Below are 15,018 nucleotides of genomic sequence, written 5' to 3' on the forward strand. Positions count from 1 at the left end.
CTGTTCTTAACTCATCTTAAGTTCCTTGACTTCTTGGTCCCACCCTTTCTTTCTGGCTCCCTTCCTTTTCTCCTTTCTCCTCTCCTCAGAACTTGATAACGTTCCCCAAGTTAAATAGCAAGGATAGACAGAACATGATTGTGAAGTGAGCAGTACATTTCAGTTTCAAAAACTTCTTCATGCTGTAAGGGGTTTGTTTGTTCAGTTACAAAACTTACAGATAAGGAATTTTGGCATGTATTTGCAGCCGGATCTTTCCATAGTTGAGATAATTTTGATACTTTTTAAGGTCTTTAGACACATACTGTTAGTCACTTGCTGAGGAGGCAGAAGGTATATTTTAAGGATGAAGCACAAAGTGTGAACAATTTGTTCTGTTCAATACTGCAAAAAAAAAAAAAAAAAATCAGAAGAGTTTTCATTGGTCTGTTACTTACATTTTGGAAAGGATTTCTGAAATAAAAATGTATTTCTTTCTTTTTTTTTCTTTTTTTTTTTGAAGCGGAGTCCCACTCCGTCACCCAGGCTGGAGTGCAGTAGCACGATCTTGGCTCACTGGAACCTCCACCTCCTGGGATCAAGTGATTCTCCTGCCTCAGCCTCCTGAGTAGCTGGGATTACAGGCATCTGCCACCATACTCGGCTAATTTTTGTATTTTTGGTAGAGACAGGTTTTTGCCATGCTGGCCAGTCTGGTCTCGAACACCTGACCTCAGGCGATCTGCCCCCCTTGGCCTCCCAAAGTTCTGGGATTACAGGTGTGAGCTGCTGCGCCCTGCCTAAAAATGTATTTCTTGACCTGGCATGGTGGCTCAAGCCTATAATCTCAGCAATTTGGGAGACTGAGGTGGGTGGATCACTTGAGCTCAGGAGTTTGAGATCAGCCTGGGCAATGTGGTGAAACCCCTTCTCTACAAAAAATACAAAAAAAATTAGCCAGACATGGTGGCACATGCCTGTAACCCCAGCTACTTAGAATGCTGAGGTGGGCAGATTGCTTGAGCTTGGGAGGCAGAGGTTGCAGTAAGCCAAGATCAGGCCACTGCATTCCAGCCTGGGTGATAGAGTGAGACCCTTCCACAAAACAAAACAAAACAAACAAACAAAATATATATGTATATTTCTCAAATATTAACTTTATTCAGGGAGCTGTTATAAAAAAGGCTAGATGGCCCAACAGATAGTTCCACAAAAGAACAACTCTTTTGCAGACCTAAAAATTACAATTAGCTAATTGCCTACCATCTTTTCTCACACTGTGAATTTATCCCTGTAGAACATACTGTAAATCCACGAATTTCTGCTTCCATTTTGTGAAATGGACATTCATCTAAGGATGTATATTAACATTATTGGGTGCTGTGTGAGGGGCTGTACATGTTTCCTCTTCTGATCTGATCTTACAACACCTCCAGGACACTTTGGCCACATCCATCTGTCAGCTGAGGAGGGTGGAGAGATTAAGCTAACTAACCAAGGTCACATAGTGAGTGAGTGGCAGAGCCATGCTGGAATCAGTTCTGTCTGACTCCAGGACCTGGGCCCTAGATTAGAGCTTCTTAAATGAGTGGAAACCTTTTAGACTGTGACTACAGTTAGAAATACCCTTTACAGGCCAGGCGCGGTGGCTCAAGCCTGTAATCCCAGCACTTTGGGAGGCCGAGACGGGCGGATCACGAGGTCAGGAGATCGAGACCATCCTGGCTAACACAGTGAAACCCCGTCTCTACTAAAAACACAAAAAACTAGCCGGGCGAGGTGGCGGGCGCCTGTAGTCCCCGCTACTCGGGAGGCTGAGGCAGGAGAATGGCGTAAACCCGGGAGGCGGAGCTTGCAGTGAGCTGAGATCCGGCCACTGCACTCCAGCCCGGGCGACAGAGCAAGACTCCGTCTCAAAAAAAAAAACAAACAAAAAAAAGAAATACCCTTTACAGTGACAGCCCATATACACACATGCACACATACACACCCCCCACCCCACAGATTTTCACTGAGCAATACTCTTATGACATTCTCTGCATGCTGATACTTTCCCTCCCATTTCATTTTTCAAAATGCTGATTGTGATGTACTAGATTGATTTTACAACCCACAGTTTGCCTCACTTTTAGCATTCAAACATGGTGACATCTTGGCTGTCTCCTCCAAACTTATGAACAGCCCGGAACTGGATTTAGTTGAATCTGTAATTCCAGTAGAAAGTTTGGCCTTTCCCCAGGGGAGACAAATCTGGGTTGGGGTCATTGTTCTCTGTGATACTGGATTTACTTTCTTTTGCCATGGTATGAAAACTATTAATATGGAGAATACATTTGAGAAAAGATATTCCATGAAGACAAATTCAGACACATAACTTTTTGCGATCATTCATAACTAGTGCCTTGACACTGTTTGAAATCAATGGTTAGAAAAATCATGTGACGAGGTAGATATATTACAGGAAATCTGGTGATTTGACTCATGTTTTAGAGAAGAAAGATGTAATTTCTGTATCACTCATAAAAAAGAGGCATTATCAGTTTTTTATTAAAAGATCATGTACCTCAGACTAAACCCCACTGAATGCTGGTTCAGGTCTTCTTTCCTTGAAAATGTTTCTTTTTTAAAAAGTGGCTTCACAAAGAATAGATTTGTTTCCTTGTATCCCAAGCAAGTCCATGGAGACATCTTTCATTAGATGTCAGGGATCAGTGTTACAATGGGTGGGGGTAGGATTTTATAAAGAAGGTGGGCAGATGAAATGAAAACTTGCTGTGTTAGAGGTGGGATATACTTGTGTGGCTGAACCACTCCTTTCTCCTCCTTCTCCCTTTACTCATTTTCTAATTTCTGCATACCCACTGGGATCACAGCTACTTTTATGACCTCCAATGGGAGAAGGTATTTCAATTTAAGTCAATGAGAAGGTACTTTATAGAAAGAACCACCTTCTTCTCCCTCAGCCACAAACAAATGAAATTAGATTTTTTTTTTTTTTTTTTTTTTTGAGACGGAGTCGTCACTCTGTCGCCCAGGCTGGAGTGCTGTGGCCAGATCTCAGCTCACTGCAAGCTCCGCCTCCCGGGTTTACGACATTCTCCTGCCTCAGCCTCCCGAGTAGCTGGGACTACAGGCGCCCGCCACCTCGCCTGGCTAGTTTTTTGTATTTTTTAGTAGAGACGGGGTTTCACCGTGTTAGCCAGGATGGTCTCGATCTCCTGACCTCGTGATCCGCCCGTCTCGGCCTCCCAAAGTGCTGGGATTACATGAAATTAGATTTTTTAAGTGGGTCCCTGGGAGAAAACGTTGCTGGGGAATCTTTCTGAGTATGACTCCACCATTTTGAAGCCTTCTATTGATGGTGCCTTGTGTTATCTGCTTTCTATTTCTTTGAAAACATTTTCTGTGTGTTCTCAATGGCTGGTGATTTCCGAACAAGCCTCTCCTACCCTGTTGGCCTCTGTTTTGTCTCTTCTGAAGAAAATATCCTGCAAAATGGAGAAACACATCAACCTTGACTGTGATCCAAGTTATTAAAACAAGGAAGAAGTTATTCTCTGGGGACTCGGGTAGGGGGAGTGGGAAATCGAACACAATAGAAATGTGAAAGGAGTGCTCAGCAAAATGAATGTCCCTTTGCTGGTCCAAGAAGTTCACAGGCTGTTGGGAACATGCAGTATTCAACCTGTGGATGCTTGAGAGGAAAAACAAAAAAGACTCAACAATGAGTGATGTATAGTGAAAACAAAGCTGTGCGTTTTGGTAGGGCCAAGGCTGTCGAATCTGGAGAAAATCCCCGCTAGACATGGTCTCATCCCTGAGAACCTGTGCCAAAAGAGATAGCTGTCTTCTCTGGCTGGGAGCGCCAATACACAGCCCAGCACCTTCCCTCGCAGGCTTATGAACATAAGGTACCCGTCCAAGAGATTTACTTCTTGGAAATAGATAGCTTGCTTTTAAGTGGCTCCTGGAGCCTGAGATGCAAAGTGAAGGTGGGGAGCCTCAGTTCTGTGAATATCAGCATTTCCGAGCCTACTCCTTCATCTCCACCCCCAGCAACAAGTTATTAATTTTCCCCCGTTTAAACAGTTTCATTTAATACCGTTTAAAGAGGTTTTTTTTTCTTTATTATTGCCTTGCATTGCACTTGGCCTGGGGTCTGTTAACCCTGCCAACCAGAACAAAGAATGGGACTCCTGGGTTTGATAAAGATGGAGACTCGTGACTTAGCTCTGTGTCCCTTTCACTTAGTGTGGACTGATTCGGAAGCTTCTTTCCTTTGCTTCTCACTTTTCTGCTTCTTCTTTCCCCTCCCTGGCTGCTGGCCTTTTCTATCCTTTTATTTTTGGACATGCATTTGATGAATGTATTGAATTTTTTCATTTGTAAGTAATGTGTATAAATTATAGAATAGTTAGAAAATACAACTACACAGGGAAGGAAATTAAAACTCCCTCCGAAAGCCCAGATGAAACTACGGTGATAAAGATGTTGCACACAATTTTAGACCCTTTCCTGTTCATGCATGTACATTTGTATCATCTTCTTTCTTATAAAAATGATTGGCTTCAGGTGAGATTGAATTCAGCAAATGCATATTTATAGGCCGTCGCGAAGTTGTCACGATAGCTTTGACTTCTTGAAAATATTCTCAGCCTCTTAAAACATATTCAAAAAAATTTTGGGGGCTCTGCAGACTTATCTCCATACCATGATTCTATTTTGTTTTAAAGCAAGGAATTATTTTCATCTGGTGGAGGTGAGGAAAAATGCTAGGTTTGTTTAGATCTGGAGAAGAAAGGAGCTGAATGGGAAAGACAGGAAAGAAAGGTTGGGATGGAGAAGGGGGCCAAGTTGGAAATGAGGAACACAGTGATCGTAGCACAGGGAGGTGAAGTGAGGTTAATGAGGATTGAAAAAAGTGTGTGTGTGTGTGTGTGTGTGTGTGTGTGTGTGTGTGTGTGTGTATTGGAGAGGGAGAGGTTACATCAGATAAGTTGAGGATACCTTAATGATCCAAAGCAGTATTTGGACTTCTCCTATCTCTGACCTCTTTGAGACCCTGTACTCACCATTTATCCTTCTGCCTGTCATCTGCCCAAGAAAAGATCATAACCTCTAGGTAGAAGAACATTGATCTAGAAGCTACACTAATAAAAAGTTATCCAGATAAGTGTTTCTCCGAAACGAGGAGCTACTGCATATTTTAGTAGGAGTTTTTCTATTAAAAGCGAACAAGTTTATTTATTCTAGCTTTATTTCTAACTCTTCATTTTTAAAACAACAGATGTAGTTCTGTATGCCTAGATGGTGACTTTATCTAAAATGAAAACAGCTATTTTCTCCTGATTATAAAAGTCACACAGGCTTATCATTTTTTTAAAAATTCAGACTGGACCAAAACATTATAAAGAGGAAAAGAAAATTCATCTGTCGTCTCACCACCCAGAGATAACTGTTTAAAAAAATTTTTCATTTTGAGGTGTATTTATATCTTCAGAGAAAAAATTCTGGAAACATTTATCAGACTATTAATTGCAGTTACCTCTAAATAGATTAGAGGGAAGAGACAAAAGCATGAAACAGATGGGTTTAAGAGATAAGGAGAGAAGGTAAAGACCATGCTTTCATGGAGTTCTGTTGCAAAGGGAGCAAAAAAAAATGGGTTCTAGCTCGCTGGGGAAAGAAGGTCGGGAGAATGAGTGGTTTTGTTTTAAATTGTTCTGTTTTTATTTAGTTATTTATCTTTAGATAGAAGTGTCTGTATGTTTTTTGCTGATGAGAATGATCAAGAGGAGGAAAAAATGGGGCAGGCATGGTGGCTCACACCTGTAATCCCAGCACCTTGGGAGGCCAAGGCGGGTGGATCACTTGAGGTCAGGAGTTTGAGACCAACCTGGCCAACATGGCGAAACCATGTCTCTACAGAAATACAAAAAATTAGCTGAGCATGGTTGCACACACCGGTAATCCAGCTGCTTGGGAGGCTGAGGTAAGAGAATTGCTTGAACCCAGGAGGCAGAGGTTGCAGTGAGCCAAGATCACGCCACTGCACTCCAGTGTGGGCAACAGAGCAAGACTCTGTCTCAAAAAAACAAAAAGAAAAAAACAAAAGGAAAAAAATGGTCATTGGGAGGGGATGGAATCACTGGAACAGTGTCCTTGAAGGAGGTGGGAAAGAAGGGGCTCCATAGATAAGTTGGTGGGGCTGGCTTTAGCTGGAAGCTGGGATAGTTCATCTAGTAACAATATTAATTTATAAGAGTTCTTTCTGCCAGGCTCGGTGGCTCATGCTTGTAATCCCAGCACTTTGGAAAGCTGAGGCAGGAATTCAAGACCAGCCTGGTCAATATAGCAAGATCTCATCTCTACAGAAAACAAAACAATTAAAAAATTAGCTGGGCATGGTGGCATGCCTGTAGTCCCAGCTGCTTGGGAGGCTGAGGTGGGAGGATTGGTTGGGCCCGGGAGTTTGAGGCTGCAATGAGCTATGATGATGCCACTGCACTCCAGCCTGGGCGACAGACACCATCTCTCTAAAAATAATAATAATAAAGAAAAAGAGTTCTTTTTTTATAAGAGTTATTTTGCTTGTCATATGTAATGAAAATATTTTCTCTGGTTTGTATTTTAATTCTGTTAATGGGTTTTTTTCTGTCAGATATTTTAATTTTATGGTAAAAATAGTAAGTTTTTGTCTTACAGTTTCAAGTTTTTGACTTTTGGATCATGCTTAGATTTTTCCCATCCCAAGTGTTTTAAAATATTTAATTATTTCTGGTATTTTTAAAATTTTATTCTTTAAAATAAAGAGATGGAACATGTCACACTCAAGCAAATAATAAAATAATATTTTTGTTGATCTAGTGGCATCTGTGCAAGGTTGCCACCAGCTCTGAATGTGAATAATCCATATTTATTCATTGCCCAAATAAGATCTGATAAGTGCATATGAAAGTGACTTTTGAAATTACTGAGACTACAGGGAAATTGGATATTCATTGAGTAAAGTGTTAAACCTAAGCATTGTGGCATAACCACTGAGAATTCCTAGGGAACGCTCCTGGATCTTTTGGCCCTAACTCCCTTAGGGCTGATTAATTCAAGTCCAGCAGTCTATGGTTCATACGACTACACGGTGAGTACAGTATTTATGCAGAGGTTTATTGTTTTGTTGTGTTTTGTTTTATTTGGTAGTAGTCCTCTCCTAAGTCGAGCTTATATTATAACAGCCCCCTCCTCCCTTTTCTTCTCAGGCTATTGGTTTATTGGAAATAGCAGGTCAGTTGTCTGGTAGAATATCCCACAATCTGGATTTGGCAGATTGCTTTATCTTACAGTCTTTTAAACTTGGGCCTCTCTCCCCTGTATTTCTTTTTTTTTTTTTTCTGTTCTTTCTCTTTCTTCCTCTCTCTCTCTCTTTCATTATTTCCCTCCCTCCCTGCCTTCCTTTTCTTTTTTCTTTCTTTCTTTTTTTTTTTTTTTGAGACATAGTCTCCTTCTGTTGCCCAGGCTGGAGTGAAATGGTGCCATCTTGGCTCTCTGCAACCTCCACTTCCTGGGTTCAAGCGATTGTCCTGCCTCAGCCCACCAAGTAGCTGGAACTACAGGCACGTGCCACCACACCTGGCTAATTTTTTGTATTTTTTAGTAGAGATGGGGTTTCGCCGTGTTAGCCAGGATGGTCTTGATCTGTTGACCTCAAGTGATCTGCCTACCTCGGCCTCCCAAAGTGCTGGGATTACAGGCGTGAGCCACGATGCCCAGGCTTTTTTTCTGAGATGGAGTCTCACTCTTTCTTGCTAGGCTGGCGTGATCTTGGCTCACTGCAACCTCTGACTCCCTGGTTCAAGCGATTCTCCTGCCTCAGCCTCCCGCATAGCTGGGATTACAGGCACATGCCACCATGCCCAGCTAATTTTTGTATTTGTAATAGAGATTGGTTTTCACCATGTTAGCCAGGCTGGTCTCAAGCTCCTGACCTCAAGTGATCCACCTGCCTCCGCCTTCCAAAGTGCTGGGATTACAGGCATGAGCCACCACGCCTGGCCTCCCCTGTATTTGCTAGAGGCTTGATTCAATTTGGGTTCTTTTTTTCTTTTCTTTTTTCCTTTTTCTTTCTTTCTTTTTTAGGTAAATGTAATTGATGACTGGCGCTGTGTTCAGCCTCATCTCTTGTGTTTGAACTTTAAGGAAGCATAGTTTCTTAGCACAAATCCTTAAACAAGGGAGTGATGGTTCTCAAGGCTTGCAGTGGGGTTCACTGTCAACATCGAAAAGTTTCAGGCATTTCAGCATCTCATGTATGAGCCCTGAGTATCAAGGGTGGGGAGAGAAGAGGGGTTGATGGGTAAATTGCATGTTTTAGAGACACAAGAGTTTGAATGTCCCCAGGTGCTTCCCTTCAATCTGATTAACTCTGCAGAGGGGAGAAGACAGAGGTGAAGATGGGGGGATGCCTGCCTGGCCAATAACTGAGGTGGGAGAGAGAAATGACAGGCCAAAGTTCCCCCTTTTTGAATATTCATATGAATACTAATTGCCTTCCAAAGGCTCTTTGTCTTTTCTCTCTTTTACCTCTTCTGTTGATAAGGGATTTCAGGGCGGCTCTGGTTTTCCTCATCTGTAAAACTTCAATTCCTTTTTATTAATTTTCACGTGCCTGTGGAATACCAAAGTTAATCATTTCTAGAGAAGCCACTCTTGCAATGTTAAGTGTTTGTTTTTTGTTTTGTTTTTTTTCCTGGGCCAAATCTCAATGTACGTGTTTTTAGTGTAAAAAGGTTCATAATTTGTATTATATGAGGCACATTTTTCTCTTTTTGCAGACTTCCTAAGGAAAGTGTTTATGCGTTTTTTGTTTGTTTGCTTGTTTGTTTTTGTTTTTGAGATGGAGTCTCGCTCTGTTGCCCAGGCTGGAGTGCAGTAGTGCGATCTTAGCTCACTGCAAACTCTGCCTCCCAGATTGAAGTGATTCTTTCGACTCAGCCTCCCTAGTAGCTGAGATTGCAGGCGCCCACTACCCCACCCAGCTAATTTTTGTATTTTTAGTAGACATGGGGTTTCACCATGTTGGCCAGGCTGGTCTCGAACTCCTGACCTCAGGTGATCCGCCCGCCTTGGCCTCCCAAAGTGCTGGGATTACAGGCATGAGCCACCACACCCGGCCGTATTTATGCATTTTAAAGCTGTCTAGGAAAAGCAAACTTTCTCAGCATACATTTTATGCATCTTAAAACTGTTTAGGAAAATGTACAGTCCAGGCCACTGCCAGAAGTGAAGTGACAAAGTGCATGTTCTGCTGATAACTGCTTCTGCTTATTTTCCCAGTGCAATAGAAATAATTTTTTTTTTTTTTTTTTTGGTGGGGGATAAAGATCGTGCTGTATTGCACATAAGCAGCTATTTCCATCAGTTAGCCTTGTGCTTTCTTTATACCAGAGGTCCCCAACCCCGGGGTCACAGACCGGTAGTGGTCTGTGGCCTGTTAGGAATTGGGCTGCGCAGCAGGAGGTGAGCAGCAGACGAGGTAGCAAAGTGTCATCTGTATTTACAGCCACACCATCCCTCTAATTACTGCCTGAGCTCCACCTTCTGTCAGATCAGTGGTGACATTAGACTCTTATGGCAGTGTGAACCCTATTGTGAACTGCGTGTGTGAGGGATCTAGGTTGCGCGCTCCTTATAAGAATCTAACTAATGCCTGATGATCTGAGGTGGAACAGTTTCATCCCAAAACCACCCCTCCCCACCCCGGGTCTGTGGAAAAATGGTCTTCCAGAAAACTGATCCCTGGTGCCAAAAACATTGGGGACCACTGATTTATACAAAACGACATGTTGTGCCTCCAATAGAAGCTGAAGAAGGCTAAAGAGGGAATGTTTCAAACCCGTCCCTCCCCACTCCCCCAACTCTCCTCTACCCCAGTCCTTTCCCTCTAGCCAAGTTCACCTTTAAAACCTTCAACATGTCTAATTTCATTCGTTCCCCTGGAGAAAAGAGCTAGGAGTCATTCAAGTGTCATGATAATAAAAGTGAACCTGTAGGGTGGGGTTAATACCACCAGGATTGTCCAGCTCATTCGATAGGAAGAAAAGCACTGACCTGGACTCAAACTCTAGGTCTGCCACTTGCCATCTGTTTGACTGTGGGCAAATAATGCAATGTCTCCTTAAACCTCAGTATTTTTTGCTATAAAATGGGGATAATACTATATAAGCAATAGTTTAACACTTATTGAGTGCATACCAGGTACTGTGATTTACTTACCTGACCTATTGCATCAGTCTGATGGGAGGAAGTGCTGTTATTTTCATTTACATGAAGCTGAGGACAGGGAGGAAGTTATGTCATTTGTGTAAGGTGATACAACTTAATGAATGACTCCTAGGGTTCTGCTAAGGATTGAAAAAAATATATATATGTATGAGTATATATTCTCTATATTTATATATTCAATATATATTTTATACATTTATAAATATATATAACACATATATTAAAATATATATATATATATATATTTTTTTTTTTTGAGACGAAGTCTCGCTCTGTCGCCCAGGCTGCAGTGCAGTGGCCGGATCTCAGCTCACTGCAAGCTCCGCCTCCCGGGTTTTACACCATTCTCCTGCCTCAGCCTCCGGAGTAGCTGGGACTACAGGCGCCCGCCACCTCGCCCGGCTAGTTTTTTGTATTTTTTTAGTAGAGACGGAGTTTCACCATGTTAGCCAGGATGGTCTCGATCTCCTGACCTCATGATCCGCCCGTCTCGGCCTCCCAAAGTGCTGGGATTACAGGCGTGAGCCACCGCGCCTGGCCATATATATATTTTTTTTTACAGACAGAGTCTTACTCTGTCTGGAGTGCAGTGGTGCCATCATGGCTCACTGCAGCCTTGAACTTGTGGGCACAAGTGATCTTCCCACTTCAGCCTCCCAGCTAGCTGGGACTATAGGTGCACACCAACACACTCAGCATTTTTTAATTTTAATTTTAATTTTAATTTTTTTGTAGAGACAGGGTCTTACCATGATGTTGCCCAGGCTGGTCTGAACTCCTGGGGCTCAAGTGATCCTCCTGCCTCGGCCTCCCAAAAGTGATGGAATTATAGGCGTGAGCCACCCACATGCCCTAAAAACTTAAATGTTACTGATCTCAATCACCAGGCTCATGAGATACATGCAATAAGTTGCAGATTGGTGGCCCTTGGGCCAGATGTGTGTTTTATTTGACCTGACAGTGATTCTTTAAAACTTCAATTATTTACAAGAACTTATAACTCAGGTGCTCTCAAAACAGTCCAGATTTCCTGCTTTTCTTTGAGAATGGAAAGCTATAGCAATGCTGGGTTCACATTGTTTACAGTTATTGGCTGGGAGAGCTGAGTCGTGGCCGCCTCTGTTGGTCAGAGGGTGGTGTGGCCAGGGTGGCCGTCCCTGTGAGTTCAATGTCATCTCATTCTTTAGGGCTGCCTTCATTTTACTTGTCTTACTTCGCCCCTGTAGGAATATTTGAGTTCGTGGCTCTGTTTTAAATTAAAAAGAGTCAAATCTATATTCTGACCAATTTAGCAAACACATAAAATAACTGCCTCCTCATCCAATAACCTGGAAATTCATGGAGAATAAGAGAGGTGACCGAAGAGTTGAGACAGATAAATGTCTTAGTTTTCAAGTAGGAAAAAAACCCAGTGGATTCTGGAAACCACAGAGTTAGCATGAATTCTTGGATAAGTTATTAAGCCAGATCTTTGAGAACAAGCTGGGGAGAAAACAGGGATCATTACCAACATTGGTTAGTGGTATGCAAGACACGTGCCCAAGTCCGTTTCTTTTTGGGTAGAATTACCAGTCCAATAGTGGAAGTTTACTAATATAGTGGCTCTTCATTGCAAAAAATATTTGATATTTTTGGTGTCCTTGTGGACAAGAAAGGGGATGATGGGCTAAATACTTAAATGGATGATTTGTGCTTGGTTGAACAATAAAACCAAAGGAACAGTTGTCTAAAGTATCTTTGTTAAGTTGGAGAGTGGCTTCTAGCAGAGTGGCCTCTGTGGCAGGACAGGAGAAACAGTCATATTACCCTGAACCTCCTGTCGCATGTCTTTACCTGCCTGCCTCAGACTCACCGTTCTTTTCCCCACTTGGAACCATAGCCTTATGACACCTTTAAATTCCTGTGATCTTCCTGAATATCTTGGCTAAGGACTCATCAAATCCCGTCTCCCTGTCATTCAGCAGGGTCAGTTATCTTATGTTTCAAAAGGAAGTCTACTAGGAAACAAAACAGAAAAACATGAAAACTGTTTGAAACCTTTTTTTTTTTTTTTTTTTTTTTTTTGAGGTAGAGTCTTGCTCTGTTGCCCAGGCTGGAGTGCAATGGCACCCTCTTGGCTCACTGTAACTCCGCCTCCTGGGTTCAAGTGATTCTCCTGCCTCAGTCTCCCAAGTAGATAGGATTACAGGCACGTGCCACCGTGCCCAACTAATTTTTATATTTTTGTAGAGATGGGTTTCACCATGGTGGCCAGCCTGGTGTTGATTTCCTGACCTCGTGATCCGCCTGCCTCGGCCTCCCAAAGTGCTGGGATTACAGGCGTGAGCCACCGCGCCTGGCCTCAGTCACTAAATTTAGAGGATGCAGAGAGGAACAGGGAGTCTTTGTATTCAAGGCCAACTTTACAATGGGGCAGAGGAGATACACACAGATGGCTGTAAAATAGTAATATTCGCGGCTGGGCGGGGTGGCTCACACCTGTAATCCCAGCACTTTGGGAGGCCAAGGCGGGCGGATCTTGAGGTCAGGATATTGAGACCATCCTGGCTAAAATGGTGAAACCCTGTCTCTACTAAAAATACAAAAAAATTAGCCGATTGTGGTGGCGGGCACCTGCAGTCCCAGCTACTCAGGAGACTGAGGCAAGAGAATGGCGTGAACCCAGGAGGCGGAGGTTGCAGTGAGCTGACATCATGCCACTGCACTCCAGCCTGGGTGACAGAGTGAGACTCCGTCTCAAAAAATAAAATAAAAATATTTTAAAAAGTAATATTCTCTCAGTGGTTCTCCAGGAGTCAGAAACGAGAAAGCAGATTTCAGCTTGTTTTTAAAGCTCTCCTAAAATGGAATGGGCTCTCTTGAAAACTAGTCACCAGTCATGTTGATCAACAGTTGGGCATGAGCTAGAAGAGATTTCTGCTTTGAAGGGGGGTTGGTGTAGATGGCCTTTCTAGGTACTTTCTATCTCTATTAGTCTGTGGTTCCCAGACCACCGAGGTGCTTTTTATAAACTTATTTAGAGAGAATTGTTACCACGTCAAATGCCAGTACATTATACTTGGTGTTCTGGGCACACTACATTGGGAAGTGTTGAATCGCAGGTTTCCACAGTGTGGAATTGCATTGGTGTGTTTGTCTTTTGGAGACCCAAGTCCCCATAGGCAGGGGACTGGCTGTTTGTTTTTTGTTTTTTTTTTCTTCATGGACCTGGTAGGAGAATCTGCTGGCATATTTGGCAGGCACAGTCTTGTTGCTTGTTGCTTCTTTTGTTTGTGGTTTGCATCTGGCTCTGCAGATTGCTGTTCCCTTTGAGTGTCACAGCGCTTCATTTCATGAGACAGTTGTCTTCAGGAAAGTCTGTTCCCGTGCCCCCACCCTTCAGGAATCCAGCTAACACCCAGAGCTTAGCTGTCAAGACAGATTTCTAATTTTTACCCTTCAATGGCAGAACTTTAATGTCGTGTCCCTAGAACTCCTTCAGCCCTAGAAAATGTGGAAAGTAGGCCAGGTGCAGTGGCTCACTCCTGTGATCCCGGCATCTTGGGAGGCCAAGGTGGGAGAATCACTTGAGCTCAGGAGTTTGAGACCATCCTATGGAGGGCATAGCAAGACCCTGTTTCTACAAAGATAAAAATAAAAATCAGCTGGGCATGGTGTGGGACACCTATAGTCCCAGCTCTTTGGGAGACGGAAGCAGGAGGAACACTTGAGCCTAGAAATTCAAGGCTGCAGTAAGCTATGATCACACCACTGCATTCCAGCCTGGGCAACAGAGCAAGGTCTGAAAAAGAAAAAGAAAGAAAATGTGTAAGTCACATTGTGGTTCCATGCAGATGACTGAAGCAAGCAAAGGCAGCTTCTCTTCACAACCTTTGAGGCAAAGTGTTCTGGCAGCACCATGGCACCATTCTGGTCCTGCCCTCTTTCTGCTGCCACATGGCCATTGTCATCACCTCTCACTTTCCCACTGTCTATACCAAGTAATTGTAAGGAAGGCAGACATAGCCTTTTTCTCCTGGTAAACACATTCTAAGGGTCAGAAGGACATATGTTCTTTTGGTTTGGCATTTTTGCCCAATTTTTGCATGTTTGACCCTGGGGTTACTTCTTTGAGACATTCCCCCTGTCCCAGATAAGTCAAAAATTACTTGAAGGATGTGGAGACAAGGTATGGTAGTTTAGAGCGGCAGGCAGTTCTTTCTAAAATGCTTAGAGGCAGAAGTAAATGTGAAACCCCACAGCTTCTGTGGCCCTAGGAGGTGTGGACTTTTCAGTTGTCCTGGCAGACATTCTTCCTGTCCAGGCGCTCTCTCTGCTGGCTGAGTGAGTAGTGGGTCAGCTCCAGGCTTCCCCACGCTACAGCAGATGGAGTGGGCTGATCCGCCCACCAGCTTACCTGCCTCCCTGCCCAGCACCCCTGGAACCAACTCTTAAGAGTAATGGAGGCAGAGAATGGAATTCTTAGTGCTGGCAGCCAGTTTAATCCCACCTGAAGGCTTTTAAAAATGCTGATGCGGCTGGGCCTGGTGGCTCACACCTGTAATCCCCGCACTTTGGGAGGCCGAAATGGCTGGATTCCTTAAGGCCAGGAGTTTGAGACCAGTCCGGCCAACATGGTGAAACCCCATCTCTACTAAAAATACAAAAATGACCCGGGCGTGGTGACGTGCGCCTGTAATCCCAGCTACTCCAGAGGCTGAGGCACCAGAATCACTCGAACCCGGGAGGCAGAGGTTGCAGTGAGCCAAGATCACCCCACTG

Source organism: Chlorocebus sabaeus, chromosome 1 (assembly GCF_047675955.1).
Source record: "Chlorocebus sabaeus isolate Y175 chromosome 1, mChlSab1.0.hap1, whole genome shotgun sequence".
Classification (NCBI taxonomy): Eukaryota; Metazoa; Chordata; class Mammalia; order Primates; family Cercopithecidae; genus Chlorocebus; species Chlorocebus sabaeus.